Raw genomic sequence first — 23489 nt, forward strand, 5'->3', positions numbered from 1 at the left:
TATTGGTTAACAGCCGAACGCGCTAACCATTGATCCACGGAAGCTCAGAAATTAAACGGTTGTCAGGTATTGTGGAAAAACTTTGGCTTTGTACGTTACATTTGAGACCCCACAACACCTTTCCCGGATGGGCTCGAACCACCAACCTATTGCTTAACAGCCGAACGCGCTAACCATTGCGCCACGGAAGCCCAAAACCTAAATGCTCGTCAGGTATTGTGCAAAAAACTTGACTTTTTACGTCACATCTGAGACCTCACAACACCGCTCCCGGATGGGCTCGAACCACCAACCTATTGGTTAACAGCCGAACGCGCTAACCATTGCGCCACGGAAGCCCAAATGTTAAATGCTCGTCAGGTATTGTGTCAAAGCCTTGACTTTTTACGTCACATCTGAGACCTCACAACACCGCTCCCGGATGGGCTCGAACCACCAACCTATTGGTTAACATCCGAACGCGCTAACCATTGAGCCACGGAAGCTCAGAAATTAAATGGTTGTCAGGTGTTGTGGAAAAACTTTGGCTTTCTACGTTACATTTGAGACCCCACAACACCTCTCCCGGATGGGCTCGAACCACCAACCTTTCGATTAACAGCTGAACGCGCTAACCATTGCGCCACGGAATCCCAAAAATTAAATGCTCGTCAGGTATTGTGTAAAAACCTTGACTTTTTACGTCACATCTGAGACCTAACAACACCGCTCCCGGATGGGCTCGAACCACCAACCTATTGGTTAACAGCCGAACGCGCTAACCATTGCGCCACGGAAGCCCAAAAGTTAAATACTCGTCAGGTATTGTGTAAAAACCTTGACTTCTTACGTCACATCTGAGACCTCACAACACCGCTCCCGGATGGGCTCGAACCACCAACCTATTGGTTAACAGCCGAACGTGCTAACCATTGCGCCACGGAAGCCCAAAAATTAAATGGTCGTCAGGTATTGTGGAAAAACTTTGGCTTTCTACGTTACATTTGAGATCACACAACACCGCTCCCGGGTGGGCTCGAACCACCAACCTATTGGTTAACAGCCGAACGCGCTAACCATTGCGCCAAGGAAGCCCAAAATTTAAATGCTCGTCAGGTATTGTGTAAAAACCTTGACTTTTTACGTCACATCTGAGACCTCACAACACCGCTCCCGGATGGGCTCGAACCACCAACCTATTGCTTAACAGCCGAACGCGCTAACCATTGCGCCACGGAAGCCCAAAACCTAAATGCTCGTCAGGTATTGTGCAAAAAACTTGACTTTTTACGTCACATCTGAGACCTCACAACACCGCTCCCGGATGGGCTCGAACCACCAACCTATTGGTTAACAGCCGAACGCGCTAACCATTGCGCCACGGAAGCCCAAAAGTTAAATACTCGTCAGGTATTGTGTAAAAACCTTGACTTCTTACGTCACATCTGAGACCTCACAACACCGGTCCCGGATGGGCTTGAACCACCAACCTATTGGTTAACAGCCGAACGCGCTAACCATTGCGCCACGGAAGCCCAAAAGTTAAATACTCGTCAGGTATTGTGTAAAAACCTTGACTTTTTACGTCACATCTGAGACCTCACAACACCGCTCCCGGATGGGCTCGAACCACCAACCTATTGCTTAACAGCCGAACGCGCTAACCATTGCGCCACGGAAGCCCAAAACCTAAATGCTCGTCAGGTATTGTGCAAAAAACTTGACTTTTTACGTCACATCTGAGACCTCACAACACCGCTCCCGGATGGGCTCGAACCACCAACCTATTGGTTAACAGCTGAACGCGCTAACCATTGCGCCACGGAAGCCCAAAAGTTAAATGCTCGTCAGGTATTGTGTAAAATTCTTGACTTTTTACGTCACATCTGAGACCTCACAACACCGCTCCCGGATGGGCTCGAACCACCAACCTATTGGTTAACAGCCGAACGCGCTAACCATTGAGCCACGGAAGCTCAGAAATTAAATGGTTGTCAGGTGTTGTGGAAAAACTTTGGCTTTCTACGTTACATTTGAGACCCCACAACACCTTTCCCGGGTGGGCTCGAACCACCAACCTTTCGATTAACAGCTGAACGCGCTAACCATTTTGCCACGGAATCCCAAAAATTAAATGCTCGTCAGGTATTGTGTAAAAACCTTGACTTTTTACGTCACATCTGAGACCTCACAACACCGCTCCCGGATGGGCTCGAACCACCAACCTATTGGTTAACAGCCGAACGCGCTAACCATTGCGCCACGGAAGCCCAAAAGTTAAATACTCGTCAGGTATTGTGTAAAAACCTTGACTTCTTACGTCACATCTGAGACCTCACAACACCGCTCCCGGATGGGCTCGAACCACCAACCTATTGGTTAACAGCCGAACGCGCTAACCATTGCGCCACGGAAGCACAAAAGTTAAATGCTCGTCAGGTATTATGTAAAAACCTTGACTTTTTACGTCACATCTGAGACCTCACAACACCGCTCCCGGATGGGCTCGAACCACCAACCTATTGGTTAACAGCCGAACGCGCTAACCATTGCGCCACGGAAGCCCAAAAGTTAAATGCTCGTTAGGTATTGTGTAAAAACCTTGACTTTTTACGTCACATCTGAGACCTCACAACACCGCTCCCGGATGGGCTCGAACCACCAACCTATTGGTTAACAGCCGAACGCGCTAACCATTGCGCCACGGAAGCCCAAAAGTTAAATGCTCGTCAGGTATTATGTAAAAACCTTGACTTTTTACGTCACATCTGAGACCTCACAACACCGCTCCCGGATGGGGTCGAACCACCAACCTATTGGTTAACAGCCGAACGCGCTAACTATTGCGCCACGGAAGCCCAAAAATTAAATGGTCGTCAGGTATTGTGGAAAAACTTTGGCTTTCTACGTTACATTTGAGATCACACAACACCGCTCCCGGATGGGCTCGAACCACCAACCTATTGGTTAACAGCCGAACGCGCTAACCATTGATCCACGGAAGCTCAATAATTAAATGGTTGTCAGGTATTGTGGAAAAACTTTGGCTTTCTACGTTACATTTGAGACCCCACAACACCTTTCCCGGGTGGGCTCGAACCACCAACCTTTCGATTAACAGCTGAACGCGCTAACCATTGCGCCACGGAAGCCCAAAAATTAAATGCTCGTCAGGTATTGTGTAAAAACCTTGACTTTTTACGTCACATCTGAGACCTCACAACACCGCTCCCGGATGGGCTCGAACCACCAACCTATTGGTTAACAGCCGAACGCGCTAACCATTGCGCCACGGAAGCCCAAAAGTTAAATACTCGTCAGGTATTGTGTAAAAACCTTGACTTCTTACGTCACATCTGAGACCTCACAACACCGGTCCCGGATGGGCTCGAACCACCAACCTATTGGTTAACAGCCGAACGCGCTAACCATTGCGCCACGGAAGCCCAAAAGTTAAATACTCGTCAGGTATTGTGTAAAAACCTTGACTTCTTACGTCACATCTGAGACCTCACAACACCGGTCCCGGATGGGCTCGAACCACCAACCTATTGGTTAACAGCCGAACGCGCTAACCATTGCGCCACGGAAGCCCAAAAGTTAAATGCTCGTCAGGTATTGTGTAAAATTCTTGACTTTTTACGTCACATCTGAGACCTCACAACACCGCTCCCGGATGGGCTCGAACCACCAACCTATTGGTTAACAGCCGAACGCGCTAACCATTGAGCCACGGAAGCTCAGAAATTAAATGGTTGTCAGGTGTTGTGGAAAAACTTTGGCTTTCTACGTTACATTTGAGACCCCACAACACCTTTCCCGGGTGGGCTCGAACCACCAACCTTTCGATTAACAGCTGAACGCGCTAACCATTTTGCCACGGAATCCCAAAAATTAAATGCTCGTCAGGTATTGTGTAAAAACCTTGACTTTTTACGTCACATCTGAGACCTCACAACACCGCTCCCGGATGGGCTCGAACCACCAACCTATTGGTTAACAGCCGAACGCGCTAACCATTGCGCCACGGAAGCCCAAAAGTTAAATACTCGTCAGGTATTGTGTAAAAACCTTGACTTCTTACGTCACATCTGAGACCTCACAACACCGCTCCCGGATGGGCTCGAACCACCAACCTATTGGTTAACAGCCGAACGCGCTAACCATTGCGCCACGGAAGCACAAAAGTTAAATGCTCGTCAGGTATTATGTAAAAACCTTGACTTTTTACGTCACATCTGAGACCTCACAACACCGCTCCCGGATGGGCTCGAACCACCAACCTATTGGTTAACAGCCGAACGCGCTAACCATTGCGCCACGGAAGCCCAAAAGTTAAATGCTCGTTAGGTATTGTGTAAAAACCTTGACTTTTTACGTCACATCTGAGACCTCACAACACCGCTCCCGGATGGGCTCGAACCACCAACCTATTGGTTAACAGCCGAACGCGCTAACCATTGCGCCACGGAAGCCCAAAAGTTAAATGCTCGTCAGGTATTATGTAAAAACCTTGACTTTTTACGTCACATCTGAGACCTCACAACACCGCTCCCGGATGGGGTCGAACCACCAACCTATTGGTTAACAGCCGAACGCGCTAACTATTGCGCCACGGAAGCCCAAAAATTAAATGGTCGTCAGGTATTGTGGAAAAACTTTGGCTTTCTACGTTACATTTGAGATCACACAACACCGCTCCCGGATGGGCTCGAACCACCAACCTATTGGTTAACAGCCGAACGCGCTAACCATTGATCCACGGAAGCTCAATAATTAAATGGTTGTCAGGTATTGTGGAAAAACTTTGGCTTTCTACGTTACATTTGAGACCCCACAACACCTTTCCCGGGTGGGCTCGAACCACCAACCTTTCGATTAACAGCTGAACGCGCTAACCATTGCGCCACGGAAGCCCAAAAATTAAATGCTCGTCAGGTATTGTGTAAAAACCTTGACTTTTTACGTCACATCTGAGACCTCACAACACCGCTCCCGGATGGGCTCGAACCACCAACCTATTGGTTAACAGCCGAACGCGCTAACCATTGCGCCACGGAAGCCCAAAAGTTAAATGCTCGTTAGGTATTGTGTAAAAACCTTGACTTTTTACGTCACATCTGAGACCTCACAACACCGCTCCCGGATGGGCTCGAACCACCAACCTATTGGTTAACAGCCGAACGCGCTAACCATTGCGCCACGGAAGCCCAAAAGTTAAATGCTCGTCAGGTATTATGTAAAAACCTTGACTTTTTACGTCACATCTGAGACCTCACAACACCGCTCCCGGATGGGGTCGAACCACCAACCTATTGGTTAACAGCCGAACGCGCTAACTATTGCGCCACGGAAGCCCAAAAATTAAATGGTCGTCAGGTATTGTGGAAAAACTTTGGCTTTCTACGTTACATTTGAGATCACACAACACCGCTCCCGGATGGGCTCGAACCACCAACCTATTGGTTAACAGCCGAACGCGCTAACCATTGATCCACGGAAGCTCAATAATTAAATGGTTGTCAGGTATTGTGGAAAAACTTTGGCTTTCTACGTTACATTTGAGACCCCACAACACCTTTCCCGGGTGGGCTCGAACCACCAACCTTTCGATTAACAGCTGAACGCGCTAACCATTGCGCCATGGAAGCCCAAAAATTAAATGCTCGTCAGGTATTGTGTAAAAACCTTGACTTTTTACGTCACATCTGAGACCTCACAACACCGCTCCCGGATGGGCTCGAACCACCAACCTATTGGTTAACAGCCGAACGCGCTAACCATTGCGCCACGGAAGCCCAAAAGTTAAATGCTCGTCAGGTATTGTGTAAAAACCTTGACTTTTTACGTCAAATCTGAGACCTCACAACACCGCTCCCGGATGGGGTCGAACCACCAACCTATTTGTTCACAGCCGAACGCGCTAACCATTGCGCCACGGAAGCCCAAAAGTTAAATACTCGTCAGGTATTGTGTAAAAACCTTGACTTCTTACGTCACATCTGAGACCTCACAACACCGCTCCCGGATGGGCTCGAACCACCAACCTATTGGTTAACAGCCGAACGCGCTAACCATTGCGCCACGGAAGCACAAAAGTTAAATGCTCGTCAGGTATTGTGTAAAAACCTTGACTTTTTACGTCACATCTGAGACCTCACAACACCGCTCCCGGATTGGCTCGAACCACCAACCTATTGGTTAACAGCCGAACGCGCTAACCATTGCGCCACGGAAGCCCAAAAGTTAAATGCTCGTCAGGTATTATGTAAAAACCTTGACTTTTTACGTCACATCTGAGACCTCACAACACCGCTCCCGGATGGGCTCGAACCACCAACCTATTGGTTAACAGCCGAACGCGCTAACCATTGCGCCACGGAAGCCCAAAAGTTAAATGCTCGTCAGGTATAGTGTAAAAACCTTGACTTTTTACGTCACATCTGAGACCTCACAACACCGCTCCCGGATGGGCTCGAACCACCAACCTATTGGTTAACAGCCGAACGCGCTAACCATTGCGCCACGGAAGCCCAAAAGTTAAATGCTCGTTAGGTATTGTGTAAAAACCTTGACTTTTTACGTCACATCTGAGACCTCACAACACCGCTCCCGGATGGGCTCGAACCACCAACCTATTGGTTAACAGCCGAACGCGCTAACCATTGCGCCACGGAAGCCCAAAAGTTAAATGCTCGTCAGGTATTATGTAAAAACCTTGACTTTTTACGTCACATCTGAGACCTCACAACACCGCTCCCGGATGGGCTCGAACCACCAACCTATTGGTTAACAGCCGAACGCGCTAACCATTGCGCCACGGAAGCCCAAAAGTTAAATGCTCGTCAGGTATTGTGTAAAAACCTTGACTTTTTACGTCAAATCTGAGACCTCACAACACCGCTCCCGGATGGGATCGAACCACCAACCTATTGGTTCACAGCCGAACGCGCTAACCATTGCGCCACGGAAGCACAAAAGTTAAATGCTCGTCAGGTATTGTGTAAAAACCTTGACTTTTTACGTCACATCTGAGACCTCACAACACCGCTCCCGGATGGGCTCGAACCACCAACCTATTGGTTAACAGCCGAACGCGCTAACCATTGCGCCACGGAAGCCCAAAAGTTAAATGCTCGTTAGGTATTGTGTAAAAACCTTGACTTTTTACGTCACATCTGAGACCTCACAACACCGCTCCCGGATGGGCTCGAACCACCAACCTATTGGTTAACAGCCGAACGCGCTAACCATTGCGCCACGGAAGCCCAAAAGTTAGATGCTCGTTAGGTATTGTGTAAAAACCTTGACTTTTTACGTCACATCTGAGACCTCACAACACCGCTCCCGGATGGGCTCGAACCACCAACCTATTGGTTAACAGCCGAACGCGCTAACCATTGCGCCACGGAAGCCCAAAAGTTAAATGCTCGTTAGGTATTGTGTAAAAACCTTGACTTTTTACGTCACATCTGAGACCTCACAACACCGCTCCCGGATGGGCTCGAACCACCAACCTATTGGTTAACAGCCGAACGCGCTAACCATTGCGCCACGGAAGGCCAAAAGTTAAATGCTCGTCAGGTATTGTGTAAAAACCTTGACTTTTTACGTCAAATCTGAGACCTCACAACACCGCTCCCGGATGGGGTCGAACCACCAACCTATTGGTTCACAGCCGAACGCGCTAACCATTGCGCCACGGAAGCACAAAAGTTAAATGCTCGTCAGGTATTGTGTAAAAACCTTGACTTTTACGTCACATCTGAGACCTCACAACACCGCTCCCGGATGGGCTCGAACCACCAACCTATTGGTTAACAGCCGAACGCGCTAACCATTGCGCCACGGAAGCCCAAAAGTTAAATGCTCGTTAGGTATTGTGTAAAAACCTTGACTTTTTACGTCACATCTGAGACCTCACAACACCGCTCCCGGATGGGCTCGAACCACCAACCTTTCGGTTAACAGCCGAACGCGCTAACCATTGCGCCACGGAAGCCCAAAAGTTAAATACTCGTCAGGTATTGTGTAAAAACCTTGACTTCTTACGTCACATCTGAGACCTCACAACACCGCTCCCGGATGGGCTCGAACCACCAACCTATTGGTTAACAGCCGAACGCGCTAACCATTGCGCCACGGAAGCCCAAAAGTTAAATGCTCGTCAGGTATTATGTAAAAACCTTGACTTTTTACGTCACATCTGAGACCTCACAACACCGCTCCCGGATGGGCTCGAACCACCAACCTATTGGTTAACAGCCGAACGCGCTAACCATTGCGCCACGGAAGCCCAAAAGTTAAATGCTCGTCAGGTATAGTGTAAAAACCTTGACTTTTTACGTCACATCTGAGACCTCACAACACCGCTCCCGGATGGGCTCGAACCACCAACCTATTGGTTAACAGCCGAACGCGCTAACCATTGCGCCACGGAAGCCCAAAAGTTAAATGCTCGTTAGGTATTGTGTAAAAACCTTGACTTTTTACGTCACATCTGAGACCTCACAACACCGCTCCCGGATGGGCTCGAACCACCAACCTATTGGTTAACAGCCGAACGCGCTAACCATTGCGCCACGGAAGCCCAAAAGTTAAATGCTCGTCAGGTATTATGTAAAAACCTTGACTTTTTACGTCACATCTGAGACCTCACAACACCGCTCCCGGATGGGCTCGAACCACCAACCTATTGGTTAACAGCCGAACGCGCTAACCATTGCGCCACGGAAGCCCAAAAGTTAAATGCTCGTCAGGTATTGTGTAAAAACCTTGACTTTTTACGTCAAATCTGAGACCTCACAACACCGCTCCCGGATGGGATCGAACCACCAACCTATTGGTTCACAGCCGAACGCGCTAACCATTGCGCCACGGAAGCACAAAAGTTAAATGCTCGTCAGGTATTGTGTAAAAACCTTGACTTTTTACGTCACATCTGAGACCTCACAACACCGCTCCCGGATGGGCTCGAACCACCAACCTATTGGTTAACAGCCGAACGCGCTAACCATTGCGCCACGGAAGCCCAAAAGTTAAATGCTCGTTAGGTATTGTGTAAAAACCTTGACTTTTTACGTCACATCTGAGACCTCACAACACCGCTCCCGGATGGGCTCGAACCACCAACCTATTGGTTAACAGCCGAACGCGCTAACCATTGCGCCACGGAAGCCCAAAAGTTAGATGCTCGTTAGGTATTGTGTAAAAACCTTGACTTTTTACGTCACATCTGAGACCTCACAACACCGCTCCCGGATGGGCTCGAACCACCAACCTATTGGTTAACAGCCGAACGCGCTAACCATTGCGCCACGGAAGCCCAAAAGTTAAATGCTCGTTAGGTATTGTGTAAAAACCTTGACTTTTTACGTCACATCTGAGACCTCACAACACCGCTCCCGGATGGGCTCGAACCACCAACCTATTGGTTAACAGCCGAACGCGCTAACCATTGCGCCACGGAAGGCCAAAAGTTAAATGCTCGTCAGGTATTGTGTAAAAACCTTGACTTTTTACGTCAAATCTGAGACCTCACAACACCGCTCCCGGATGGGGTCGAACCACCAACCTATTGGTTCACAGCCGAACGCGCTAACCATTGCGCCACGGAAGCACAAAAGTTAAATGCTCGTCAGGTATTGTGTAAAAACCTTGACTTTTACGTCACATCTGAGACCTCACAACACCGCTCCCGGATGGGCTCGAACCACCAACCTATTGGTTAACAGCCGAACGCGCTAACCATTGCGCCACGGAAGCCCAAAAGTTAAATGCTCGTTAGGTATTGTGTAAAAACCTTGACTTTTTACGTCACATCTGAGACCTCACAACACCGCTCCCGGATGGGCTCGAACCACCAACCTTTCGGTTAACAGCCGAACGCGCTAACCATTGCGCCACGGAAGCCCAAAAGTTAAATACTCGTCAGGTATTGTGTAAAAACCTTGACTTCTTACGTCACATCTGAGACCTCACAACACCGCTCCCGGATGGGCTCGAACCACCAACCTATTGGTTAACAGCCGAACGCGCTAACCATTGCGCCACGGAAGCACAAAAGTTAAATGCTCGTCAGGTATTGTGTAAAAACCTTGACTTTTTACGTCACATCTGAGACCTCACAACACCGCTCCCGGATGGGCTCGAACCACCAACCTATTGGTTAACAGCCGAACGCGCTAACCATTGCGCCACGGAAGCCCAAAAGTTAAATGCTCGTCAGGTATTATGTAAAAACCTTGACTTTTTACGTCACATCTGAGACCTCACAACACCGCTCCCGGATGGGGTCGAACCACCAACCTATTGGTTAACAGCCGAACGCGCTAACTATTGCGCCACGGAAGCCCAAAAATTAAATGGTCGTCAGGTATTGTGGAAAAACTTTGGCTTTCTACGTTACATTTGAGATCACACAACACCGCTCCCGGATGGGCTCGAACCACCAACCTATTGGTTAACAGCCGAACGCGCTAACCATTGATCCACGGAAGCTCAATAATTAAATGGTTGTCAGGTATTGTGGAAAAACTTTGGCTTTCTACGTTACATTTGAGACCCCACAACACCTTTCCCGGGTGGGCTCGAACCACCAACCTTTCGATTAACAGCTGAACGCGCTAACCATTGCGCCACGGAAGCCCAAAAATGAAATGCTCGTCAGGTATTGTGTAAAAACCTTGACTTTTTACGTCACATCTGAGACCTAACAACACCGCTCCCGGATGGGCTCGAACCACCAACCTATTGGTTAACAGCCGAACGCGCTAACCATTGCGCCACGGAAGCCCAAAAGTTAAATGCTCGTCAGGTATTGTGTAAAAACCTTGACTTTTTACGTCAAATCTGAGACCTCACAACACCGCTCCCGGATGGGGTCGAACCACCAACCTATTGGTTCACAGCCGAACGCGCTAACCATTGCGCCACGGAAGCCCAAAAGTTAAATACTCGTCAGGTATTGTGTAAAAACCTTGACTTCTTACGTCACATCTGAGACCTCACAACACCGCTCCCGGATGGGCTCGAACCACCAACCTATTGGTTAACAGCCGAACGCGCTAACCATTGCGCCACGGAAGCACAAAAGTTAAATGCTCGTCAGGTATTGTGTAAAAACCTTGACTTTTTACGTCACATCTGAGACCTCACAACACCGCTCCCGGATTGGCTCGAACCACCAACCTATTGGTTAACAGCCGAACGCGCTAACCATTGCGCCACGGAAGCCCAAAAGTTAAATGCTCGTTAGGTATTGTGTAAAAACCTTGACTTTTTACGTCACATCTGAGACCTCACAACACCGCTCCCGGATGGGCTCGAACCACCAACCTATTGGTTAACAGCCGAACGCGCTAACCATTGCGCCACGGAAGCCCAAAAGTTAAATGCTCGTCAGATATTATGTAAAAACCTTGACTTTTTACGTCACATCTGAGACCTCACAACACCGCTCCCGGATTGGCTCGAACCACCAACCTATTGGTTAACAGCCGAACGCGCTAACCATTGCGCCACGGAAGCCCAAAAGTTAAATGCTCGTTAGGTATTGTGTAAAAACCTTGACTTTTTACGTCACATCTGAGACCTCACAACACCGCTCCCGGATGGGCTCGAACCACCAACCTATTGGTTAACAGCCGAACGCGCTAACCATTGCGCCACGGAAGCCCAAAAGTTAAATGCTCGTCAGGTATTATGTAAAAACCTTGACTTTTTACGTCACATCTGAGACCTCACAACACCGCTCCCGGATGGGCTCGAACCACCAACCTATTGGTTAACAGCCGAACGCGCTAACCATTGCGCCACGGAAGCCCAAAAGTTAAATGCTCGTCAGGTATTGTGTAAAAACCTTGACTTTTTACGTCAAATCTGAGACCTCACAACACCGCTCCCGGATGGGATCGAACCACCAACCTATTGGTTCACAGCCGAACGCGCTAACCATTGCGCCACGGAAGCCCAAAAGTTAAATGCTCGTTAGGTATTGTGTAAAAACCTTGACTTTTTACGTCACATCTGAGACCTCACAACACCGCTCCCGGATGGGCTCGAACCACCAACCTATTGGTTAACAGCCGAACGCGCTAATCATTGCGCCACGGAAGCCCAAAAGTTAAATGCTCGTTAGGTATTGTGTAAAAACCTTGACTTTTTACGTCACATCTGAGACCTCACAACACCGCTCCCGGATGGGCTCGAACCACCAACCTATTGGTTAACAGCCGAACGCGCTAACCATTGCGCCACGGAAGCCCAAAAGTTAGATGCTCGTTAGGTATTGTGTAAAAACCTTGACTTTTTACGTCACATCTGAGACCTCACAACACCGCTCCCGGATGGGCTCGAACCACCAACCTATTGGTTAACAGCCGAACGCGCTAACCATTGCGCCACGGAAGCCCAAAAGTTAAATGCTCGTTAGGTATTGTGTAAAAACCTTGACTTTTTACGTCACATCTGAGACCTCACAACACCGCTCCCGGATGGGCTCGAACCATAAACCTATTGGTTAACAGCCGAACGCGCTAACCATTGCGCCACGGAAGGCCAAAAGTTAAATGCTCGTCAGGTATTGTGTAAAAACCTTGACTTTTTACGTCAAATCTGAGACCTCACAACACCGCTCCCGGATGGGGTCGAACCACCAACCTATTGGTTCACAGCCGAACGCGCTAACCATTGCGCCACGGAAGCACAAAAGTTAAATGCTCGTCAGGTATTGTGTAAAAACCTTGACTTTTACGTCACATCTGAGACCTCACAACACCGCTCCCGGATGGGCTCGAACCACCAACCTATTGGTTAACAGCCGAACGCGCTAACCATTGCGCCACGGAAGCCCAAAAGTTAAATGCTCGTTAGGTATTGTGTAAAAACCTTGACTTTTTACGTCACATCTGAGACCTCACAACACCGCTCCCGGATGGGCTCGAACCACCAACCTTTCGGTTAACAGCCGAACGCGCTAACCATTGCGCCACGGAAGCCCAAAAGTTAAATACTCGTCAGGTATTGTGTAAAAACCTTGACTTCTTACGTCACATCTGAGACCTCACAACACCGCTCCCGGATGGGCTCGAACCACCAACCTATTGGTTAACAGCCGAACGCGCTAACCATTGCGCCACGGAAGCACAAAAGTTAAATGCTCGTCAGGTATTGTGTAAAAACCTTGACTTTTTACGTCACATCTGAGACCTCACAACACCGCTCCCGGATGGGCTCGAACCACCAACCTATTGGTTAACAGCCGAACGCGCTAACCATTGCGCCACGGAAGCCCAAAAGTTAAATGCTCGTCAGGTATTATGTAAAAACCTTGACTTTTTACGTCACATCTGAGACCTCACAACACCGCTCCCGGATGGGGTCGAACCACCAACCTATTGGTTAACAGCCGAACGCGCTAACTATTGCGCCACGGAAGCCCAAAAATTAAATGGTCGTCAGGTATTGTGGAAAAACTTTGGCTTTCTACGTTACATTTGAGATCACACAACACCGCTCCCGGATGGGCTCGAACCACCAATCTATTGGTTAACAGCCGAACGCGCTAACCATTGATCCACGGAAGCTCAGAAATTAAATGGTTGTCAGGTATTGTGGAAAAACTTTGGCTTTCTACGTTACATTTGAGACCCCACAACACCTTTCCCGGGTGGGCTCGAACCACCAACCTTTCGATTAACAGCTGAACGCGCTAACCATTATGCCACGGAAGCCCAAAAATTAAATGCTCGTCAGGTATTGTGTAAAAACCTTGACTTTTTACGTCACATCTGAGACCTCACAACACCGCTCCCGGATGGGCTCGAACCACCAACCTATTGGTTAACAGCCGAACGCGCTAACCATTGCGCCACGGAAGCCCAAAAGTTAAATGCTCGTCAGGTATTGTGTAAAAACCTTGACTTTTTACGTCAAATCTGAGACCTCACAACACCGCTCCCGGATGGGGTCGAACCACCAACCTATTGGTTCACAGCCGAACGCGCTAACCATTGCACCACGGAAGCCCAAAAATTAAATGGTCGTCATTTATTGTGCAAAAACTTTGGCTTTCTACGTTACATTTGAGATCCCACAACACCGCTCCCGGATGGGCTCGAACCACCAACCTATTGGTTAACAGCCGAACGTGCTAACCATTGCGCCACGGAAGCCCAAAAATTAAATGGTCGTCAGGTATTGTGGAAAAACTTTGGCTTTCTACGTTACATTTGAGATCACACAACACCGCTCCCGGGTGGGCTCGAACCACCAACCTATTGGTTAACAGCCGAACGCGCTAACCATTGCGCCACGGAAGCCAAGAAATTAAAAGGTTGTCAGGTATTGTGGAAAAGTTTTGACTTTTCACGCTACGTCTGAGACCCCACAACACCTCTCTCGGGTGGGCTCGAACCACCAACATTTTGAATAACAGCTGAGCGCGCTAACCATTGCGCCACGGAAGCCCAAAAATTAAATGTTCGTCAGGTATTGTGGAAAAACTCTGACATTTTACGTTACATCTGAGACGTCACAACACCGCTCCAGGGAGGGCTCAAACAACCAGTCTTCTGAATTGCAGCTGAACGCGCTAACCATATCGCCACGGAAGCCCATAATTTAAATGGTCGTCAGGTATTGTGGAAAAACCTTGACTTTTTACGTTACATCTGAGACCTCACAACACCGCTCCCAGATGGGCTCGAACCACCAACCTTTCAGTCGGTTAACAGCCGAACGCGCTAACCATTGCGCCACGGAAGCCCAAATATTAAATGGTCGTCAGGTATTGTGGAAAAACCTTGACTTCTTACGTCACATCTGAGACCTCACAACACCGCTCCCGGGTGGGCTCGAACCTTCAACCTTTTGTATAACAGTTGAGCGCGCTAACCATTGCGCCACGGAAGCCCAAAAATAAAATGTTCGTCAGGTATTGTGGAAAAACCTTGATTTTACTTCACATCTGAGACGTCACAACACCGCTCCCGGATGGGCTCGAACCACCAACCTATTGTTTAACAGCCGAACGCGCTAACCATTGAGCCACGGAAGCTCAGAAATTAAATCGTTGTCAGGTATTGTGGAAAAACCTTGATTTTTTACGTCACATCTGAGACGTCACAACACCGCTCCTGGATTGGCTCGAACCACCAACCTATTTGTTAACAGCCAAACGCGCTAACCATTGAGCCACGGAAGCTCAGAAATTAAATGTTTGTCAGGTATTGTGGAAAAGTTATGACTTTTTACGTTACATCTGAGACCCTACAACACCTCTCCCGGGTGGGCTCGAACCACCAACCTTTCGGTTAACAGCCGAACGCGCTAACCATTGCGCCACGGAAGCCCAAAAGTTAAATACTCGTCAGGTATTGTGTAAAAACCTTGACTTCTTACGTCACATCTGAGACCTCACAACACCGCTCCCGGATGGGCTCGAACCACCAACCTATTGGTTAACAGCCGAACGCGCTAACCATTGCGCCACGGAAGCACAAAAGTTAAATGCTCGTCAGGTATTGTGTAAAAACCTTGACTTTTTACGTCACATCTGAGACCTCACAACACCGCTCCCGGATGGGCTAGAACCACCAACCTATTGGTTAACAGCCGAACGCGCTAACCATTGCGCCACGGAAGCCCAAAAGTTAAATGCTCGTTAGGTATTGTGTAAAAACCTTGACTTTTTACGTCACATCTGAGACCTCACAACACCGCTCCCGGATGGGCTCGAACCACCAACCTATTGGTTAACAGCCGAACGCGCTAACCATTGCGCCACGGAAGCCCAAAAGTTAAATGCTCGTCAGGTATTATGTAAAAACCTTGACTTTTTACGTCACATCTGAGACCTCACAACACCGCTCCCGGATGGGGTCGAACCACCAACCTATTGGTTAACAGCCGAACGCGCTAACTATTGCGCCACGGAAGCCCAAAAATTAAATGGTCGTCAGGTATTGTGGAAAAACTTTGGCTTTCTACGTTACATTTGAGATCACACAACACCGCTCCCGGATGGGCTCGAACCACCAACCTATTGGTTAACAGCCGAACGCGCTAACCATTGATCCACGGAAGCTCAGAAATTAAATGGTTGTCAGGTATTGTGGAAAAACTTTGGCTTTCTACGTTACATTTGAGACCCCACAACACCTTTCCCGGGTGGGCTCGAACCACCAACCTTTCGATTAACAGCTGAACGCGCTAACCATTATGCCACGGAAGCCCAAAAATTAAATGCTCGTCAGGTATTGTGTAAAAACCTTGACTTTTTACGTCACATCTGAGACCTCACAACACCGCTCCCGGATGGGCTCGAACCACCAACCTATTGGTTAACAGCCGAACGCGCTAACCATTGCGCCACGGAAGCCCAAAAGTTAAATGCTCGTCAGGTATTGTGTAAAAACCTTGACTTTTTACGTCAAATCTGAGACCTCACAACACCGCTCCCGGATGGGGTCGAACCACCAACCTATTGGTTCACAGCCGAACGCGCTAACCATTGCACCACGGAAGCCCAAAAATTAAATGGTCGTCATTTATTGTGCAAAAACTTTGGCTTTCTACGTTACATTTGAGATCCCACATCACCGCTCCCGGATGGGCTCGAACCACCAACCTATTGGTTAACAGCCGAACGTGCTAACCATTGCGCCACGGAAGCCCAAAAATTAAATGGTCGTCAGGTATTGTGGAAAAACTTTGGCTTTCTACGTTACATTTGAGATCACACAACACCGCTCCCGGGTGGGCTCGAACCACCAACCTTTTGAATAACAGCTGAGCGCGCTAACCATTGCGCCACGGAAGCCCAAAAATTAAATGTTCGTCAGGTATTGTGGAAAAACTCTGACATTTTACGTTACATCTGAGACGTCACAACACCGCTCCAGGGAGGGCTCAAACAACCAGTCTTCTGAATTGCAGCTGAACGCGCTAACCATTGCGCCACGGAAGCCCATAAATTAAATGGTCGTCAGGTATTGTGGAAAAACCTTGACTTTTTACGTTACATCTGAGACCTCACAACACCGCTCCCAGATGGGCTCGAACCACCAACCTTTCAGTCGGTTAACAGCCGAACGCGCTAACCATTGCGCCACGGAAGCCCAAATATTAAATGGTCGTCAGGTATTGTGGAAAAACCTTGACTTCTTACGTCACATCTGAGACCTCAGAACACCGCTCCCGGGTGGGCTCGAACCTTCAACCTTTTGTATAACAGTTGAGCGCGCTAACCATTGCGCCACGGAAGCCCAAAAATAAAATGTTCGTCAGGTATTGTGGAAAAACCTTGATTTTACTTCACATCTGAGACGTCACAACACCGCTCCCGGATGGGCTCGAACCACCAACCTATTGGTTAACAGCCGAACGCGCTAACCATTGAGCCACGGAAGCTCAGAAATTAAATCGTTGTCAGGTATTGTGGAAAAACCTTGATTTTTTACGTCACATCTGAGACGTCACAACACCGCTCCTGGATTGGCTCGAACCACCAACCTATTTGTTAACAGCCAAACGCGCTAACCATTGAGCCACGGAAGCTCAGAAATTAAATGTTTGTCAGGTATTGTGGAAAAGTTATGACTTTTTACGTTACATCTGAGACCCTACAACACCTCTCCCGGGTGGGCTCGAACCACCAACCTTTCGGTTAACAGCCGAACGCGCTAACCATTAAGCCACGGAAGCTCAGAAATTAAATGGTTGTCACGTAATGTGTAAAAGTTTTGACTTTTTGCGCTACATCTGAGACCACACAACACCTCTCCCGGTTGGGCTCGAACCAACAATCTTTCGATTAACAGCTGAACGCGCTAACCATTGCGCCACGGAAGCCCAAAAATGAAATGGTCGTCAGGTATTGTGGAAAAACTTTTACTTTCTACGTTACATTTGAGACCCCACAACACCGCTCCTGGGTGGGCCGAACGCGCTAACCATTGAGCCACAGAAGCTCAGAAATTAAATGGTTGTCACGTATTGTGGAAATGTTTTGACTTTTTACGCTACATCTGAGACCCCACAACACCTCTCCCGGGTGGGCTCGAACCACCAAATTTTCGATTAACAGCTGAAAGCGCTAACCAATTGCGCCACGGACGCCCAAAAATTAAATGTTCGTCAGGTATTTTGGAAAAACTAACATTTTACGTTACATCTGAGACGTCACAACACCGCTCCCGGGTGGGCTCAAACCACCAGTCTTTTGAATAGCAGCTGAACTTGCTAACCATTGCGCCACGGAAGCCCAAAAATTAAATGGTCGTCAGGTATTGTGGAAAAACCTTGACTTTTGACGTCGTCTTGAGACGTCACAACACCGCTCCCGGATGGGCTCGAACCACCAACCTATTTGTTAACAGCCGAACGCGCTAACCATTGAGCCACGGAAGCTCTGAAATTAAATGGTTGTCAAGTATTGTGGAAAAGTTTTGACTTTTTAAGCTACATCTGAGACCACACAACACCTCTCCCGGATGGGCTCGAACCACCAACCTTTCGATTAACAGCTGAACGCGCTAACCAATTGCACCACGGACGCCCAAAAATTAAATGTTCGTCAGGTATTTTGGAAAAACTCTAACATTTTACGTTACATCTGAGACGTCACAACACCGCTCCCGGGTGGGCTCAAACCACCAGTCTTTCTAATAGCAGCTGAACGCGCTAACCATTGCGCCACGGAAGCCCAAAAATTAATTGGTCGTCAGGTATTGTGGAAAAACCTTGACTTTTGACGTCATCTTGAGACGTCACAACACCGCTCCCGGATGGGCTCGAACCACCAACCTATTTGTTAACAGCCGAACGCGCTAACCATTGAGCCACGGAAGCTCTGAAATTAAATGGTTGTCACGTATTGTGGAAATGTTTTGACTTTTTCCGCTACATCTGAGACCGTACAACACCTCTCCCGGGTGGGCTCGAACCACCAACCTTTCGATTAACAGCTGAACGCGCTAACCATTGCGCCACGGAAGCCAAAAAATTAAATGTTCGTCAGGGATTGTGGAAAAACTCTGACATTTTACGTTACATCTGAGACGTCACAACAACGCTCCCGGGAGGGCTCAAACCACCAGTCTTTTGAATAGCAGCTGAACGCGCTAACCATTGCGCCACGGAAGCCCAAAAATTAAATGGTCGTCAGGTATTTTGGAAAAACCTTGACTTTTTCGTCACATCTGACACGTCACAACACCGCTCCCGGATGGGCTCGAACCACCAACCTATTTGTTAACAGCCGAACGCGCTAACCATTGAGCCACGGAAGCTCTGAAATTAAATGGTTGTCACGTATTGTGGAAAAGTTTTGACTTTTTACGCTACATCTGAGACCACACAACACCTCTCCCGGGTGTGCTCGAACCACCAATCTTTCGATTAACAGCTGAACGCGCTAAACATTGCGCCACGGAAGCCCAAAAATTAAATGTTCGTCAGGTATTGTGGAAAAACTCTGATATTTTACGTTACATCTGAGACGTCACAACACCGCTCCCAGATGGGCTCGAACCACCAACCTTTCAGTCGGTTAACAGCCGAACGCGCTAACCATTGCGCCACGGAAGCCCAAATATTAAATGGTCGTCAGGTATTGTGGAAAAACCTTGACTTCTTACGTCACATCTGAGACCTCACAACACCGCTCCCGGGTGGACTCGAACCTTCAACCTTTTGTATAACAGTTGAGCGCGCTAACCATTGCGCCACGGAAGCCCAAAAATAAAATGTTCGTCAGGTATTGTGGAAAAACCTTGATTTTACTTCACATCTGAGACGTCACAACACCGCTCCCGGATGGGCTCGAACCACCAACCTATTGGTTAACAGCCGAACGCGCTAACCATTGAGCCACGGAAGCTCAGAAATTAAATCGTTGTCAGGTATTGTGGAAAAACCTTGATTTTTTACGTCACATCTGAGACGTCACAACACCGCTCCTGGATTGGCTCGAACCACCAACCTATTTGTTAACAGCCAAACGCGCTAACCATTGAGCCACGGAAGCTCAGAAATTAAATGTTTGTCAGGTATTGTGGAAAAGTTATGACTTTTTACGTTACATCTGAGACCCTACAACACCTCTCCCGGGTGGGCTCGAACCACCAACCTTTCGGTTAACAGCCGAACGCGCTAACCATTAAGCCACGGAAGCTCAGAAATTAAATGGTTGTCACGTAATGTGTAAAAGTTTTGACTTTTTGCGCTACATCTGAGACCACACAACACCTCTCCCGGTTGGGCTCGAACCAACAATCTTTCGATTAACAGCTGAACGCGCTAACCATTGCGCCACGGAAGCCCAAAAATGAAATGGTCGTCAGGTATTGTGGAAAAACTTTTACTTTCTACGTTACATTTGAGACCCCACAACACCGCTCCTGGGTGGGCCGAACGCGCTAACCATTGAGCCACAGAAGCTCAGAAATTAAATGGTTGTCACGTATTGTGGAAATGTTTTGACTTTTTACGCTACATCTGAGACCCCACAACACCTCTCCCGGGTGGGCTCGAACCACCAAATTTTCGATTAACAGCTGAAAGCGCTAACCAATTGCGCCACGGACGCCCAAAAATTAAATGTTCGTCAGGTATTTTGGAAAAACTAACATTTTACGTTACATCTGAGACGTCACAACACCGCTCCCGGGTGGGCTCAAACCACCAGTCTTTTGAATAGCAGCTGAACTTGCTAACCATTGCGCCACGGAAGCCCAAAAATTAAATGGTCGTCAGGTATTGTGGAAAAACCTTGACTTTTGACGTCGTCTTGAGACGTCACAACACCGCTCCCGGATGGGCTCGAACCACCAACCTATTTGTTAACAGCCGAACGCGCTAACCATTGAGCCACGGAAGCTCTGAAATTAAATGGTTGTCAAGTATTGTGGAAAAGTTTTGACTTTTTAAGCTACATCTGAGACCACACAACACCTCTCCCGGATGGGCTCGAACCACCAACCTTTCGATTAACAGCTGAACGCGCTAACCAATTGCACCACGGACGCCCAAAAATTAAATGTTCGTCAGGTATTTTGGAAAAACTCTAACATTTTACGTTACATCTGAGACGTCACAACACCGCTCCCGGGTGGGCTCAAACCACCAGTCTTTCTAATAGCAGCTGAACGCGCTAACCATTGCGCCACGGAAGCCCAAAAATTAATTGGTCGTCAGGTATTGTGGAAAAACCTTGACTTTTGACGTCATCTTGAGACGTCACAACACCGCTCCCGGATGGGCTCGAACCACCAACCTATTTGTTAACAGCCGAACGCGCTAACCATTGAGCCACGGAAGCTCTGAAATTAAATGGTTGTCACGTATTGTGGAAATGTTTTGACTTTTTCCGCTACATCTGAGACCGTACAACACCTCTCCCGGGTGGGCTCGAACCACCAACCTTTCGATTAACAGCTGAACGCGCTAACCATTGCGCCACGGAAGCCAAAAAATTAAATGTTCGTCAGGGATTGTGGAAAAACTCTGACATTTTACGTTACATCTGAGACGTCACAACAACGCTCCCGGGAGGGCTCAAACCACCAGTCTTTTGAATAGCAGCTGAACGCGCTAACCATTGCGCCACGGAAGCCCAAAAATTAAATGGTCGTCAGGTATTTTGGAAAAACCTTGACTTTTTCGTCACATCTGACACGTCACAACACCGCTCCCGGATGGGCTCGAACCACCAACCTATTTGTTAACAGCCGAACGCGCTAACCATTGAGCCACGGAAGCTCTGAAATTAAATGGTTGTCACGTATTGTGGAAAAGTTTTGACTTTTTACGCTACATCTGAGACCACACAACACCTCTCCCGGGTGTGCTCGAACCACCAATCTTTCGATTAACAGCTGAACGCGCTAAACATTGCGCCACGGAAGCCCAAAAATTAAATGTTCGTCAGGTATTGTGGAAAAACTCTGATATTTTACGTTACATCTGAGACGTCACAACACCGCTCCCGGGAGGGCTCAACGATTTTGAAAATGTTATTAAAAATCGAGGTACATTTTTAATTATTGTTCAATCGAGATGAAATCACTTTCAATGAGTGTTTTATAGGGAATTTAGCTGAATTCGGTCAAACATTTCTCCAGAAAAAAATGCATTCAAAAGTGTACCGAAAAAATCGCATGTTTTTCTTCTTCAAGATACAAAATCCGTGACAACGATTTCTTATTGAAAAATTTAATTTTAACAGTTTTTTAAATGAATATCGTTACATTTGCTTGAATTAAAGCAAAATGTATAAAAATAATGGTTTCAGTGGTTATATTTGAAAATAGTGAAGAAATACTCAAAATATGCTTCTTTGGCCGTGAAACGTCGATTTTGAAAATGTTATTAAAAATCGAGGTACATTTTTATTTATTGTTCAATCGAGATGAAATCACTTTCAATGAGTGTGTTATAGGGAATTAAGCTGAATTCGGTCAAAAATTTCTCCAGAAAAAAATTCATTCAAAAAAGTACCGAAAAAATCGCAGGTTTTTCTTCTTCAAGACACAAAATCCGTGAATACGATTTCTTACTGAAAATTGAATTTTAACAGTTTTTTGAATGAATATCGTTACATTGCTTGAATTAAAGCAAAAAGTATAAAAATAATGGTTTCAGTGAACATATTTGAAAATAGTGAAGAAATGTTCAAAGTATGCTTCTTTGGCCGTGAAACGTCGATTTTGAAAATGTTATTAAAAATCGAGGTAAATTTTTAATTATTGTTCAATCAAGATGAAATCACTTTCAAAGAGTGTTTTATAGGGAATTAAGCTGAATTCGGTCAAACATTTCTCCAAAAAAAAATGCATTCAAAAGTGTACCGAAAAAATCGCATGTTTTTTTTCTTCAAGATACAATATCCGTGACAACGATTTCTTATTGAAAATTGAATTTTAACAGTTTTTTTAATGAATATCGTTACATTGCTTGAATTAAAGCAAAAAGTATAAAAATAATGGTTTCAGTGGTTATATTTGAAAATTGTGAAGAAATACTCAAAATATGCTTCTTTGGCCGTGAAACGTCGATTTTGAAAATGTTATTAAAAATCGAGGTACATTTTTATTTATTGTTCAATCGAGATGAAATCACTTTTAATGAGTGTTTTATAGGGAATTAAGCTGAATTCGGTCAAAAATTTCTCCTGAAAAAAATGCATTCAAAAAAGTACCGAAAAAATCGCATGTTTTTCTTCTTCAAGATACAAAATCCGTGACAACGATTTCTTATTGAAAAATTGAATTTTAACAGTTTGTTGAATGAATATCGTTACATTTGCTTGCATTAAAGCAAAAAGTTTAAAAATAATGGTTTCAGTGGTTATTTTTGAAAATAGTGAAGAAATACTCAAAATGTTTTTCTTAGGCCGAGTTACGTCGATTTTGAAAATGTTATTAAAAATCGAGGTACATTTTTATTTATTGTTCAATCGAGATGAAATCACTTTCAATGAGTGTTTTATAGGGAATTGAGCTGAATTC

The 23489-nt window shown here is 46.9% G+C and overlaps 9 non-coding genes across 9 annotated transcripts; all 9 read right to left on the bottom strand.

Moving 5' to 3' along the window:
* Positions 1 to 6880: 6880 nt before the first annotated feature.
* TRNAH-GUG (transfer RNA histidin (anticodon GUG)) lies at positions 6881 to 6953 on the bottom strand. Its single transcript has one exon. It is a non-coding gene; the product is annotated as a tRNA-His (tRNA).
* Positions 6954 to 7615: 662 nt separating this feature from the next.
* Positions 7616 to 7688, bottom strand: TRNAH-GUG (transfer RNA histidin (anticodon GUG)). The gene has a single exon. It is a non-coding gene; the product is annotated as a tRNA-His (tRNA).
* A 1102-nt stretch (positions 7689 to 8790) lies between these two features.
* Positions 8791 to 8863, bottom strand: TRNAH-GUG (transfer RNA histidin (anticodon GUG)). The gene has a single exon. It is a non-coding gene; the product is annotated as a tRNA-His (tRNA).
* A 662-nt stretch (positions 8864 to 9525) lies between these two features.
* TRNAH-GUG (transfer RNA histidin (anticodon GUG)) lies at positions 9526 to 9598 on the bottom strand. The gene has a single exon. It is a non-coding gene; the product is annotated as a tRNA-His (tRNA).
* Positions 9599 to 10847: 1249 nt separating this feature from the next.
* On the bottom strand, positions 10848 to 10920 carry TRNAH-GUG (transfer RNA histidin (anticodon GUG)). Its single transcript has one exon. It is a non-coding gene; the product is annotated as a tRNA-His (tRNA).
* A 956-nt stretch (positions 10921 to 11876) lies between these two features.
* Positions 11877 to 11949, bottom strand: TRNAH-GUG (transfer RNA histidin (anticodon GUG)). The gene has a single exon. It is a non-coding gene; the product is annotated as a tRNA-His (tRNA).
* A 662-nt stretch (positions 11950 to 12611) lies between these two features.
* Positions 12612 to 12684, bottom strand: TRNAH-GUG (transfer RNA histidin (anticodon GUG)). Its single transcript has one exon. It is a non-coding gene; the product is annotated as a tRNA-His (tRNA).
* A 1249-nt stretch (positions 12685 to 13933) lies between these two features.
* Positions 13934 to 14006, bottom strand: TRNAH-GUG (transfer RNA histidin (anticodon GUG)). The gene has a single exon. It is a non-coding gene; the product is annotated as a tRNA-His (tRNA).
* A 2428-nt stretch (positions 14007 to 16434) lies between these two features.
* Positions 16435 to 16507, bottom strand: TRNAH-GUG (transfer RNA histidin (anticodon GUG)). Its single transcript has one exon. It is a non-coding gene; the product is annotated as a tRNA-His (tRNA).
* Positions 16508 to 23489: the final 6982 nt, after the last annotated feature.

The sequence above is a fragment of the Phalangium opilio genome, unplaced genomic scaffold (genome assembly GCF_054372755.1).
Source record: "Phalangium opilio isolate 3A_F unplaced genomic scaffold, DU_Popi_V2 ptg001170l_1, whole genome shotgun sequence".
In the NCBI taxonomy this organism is placed as follows: Eukaryota; Metazoa; Arthropoda; class Arachnida; order Opiliones; family Phalangiidae; genus Phalangium; species Phalangium opilio.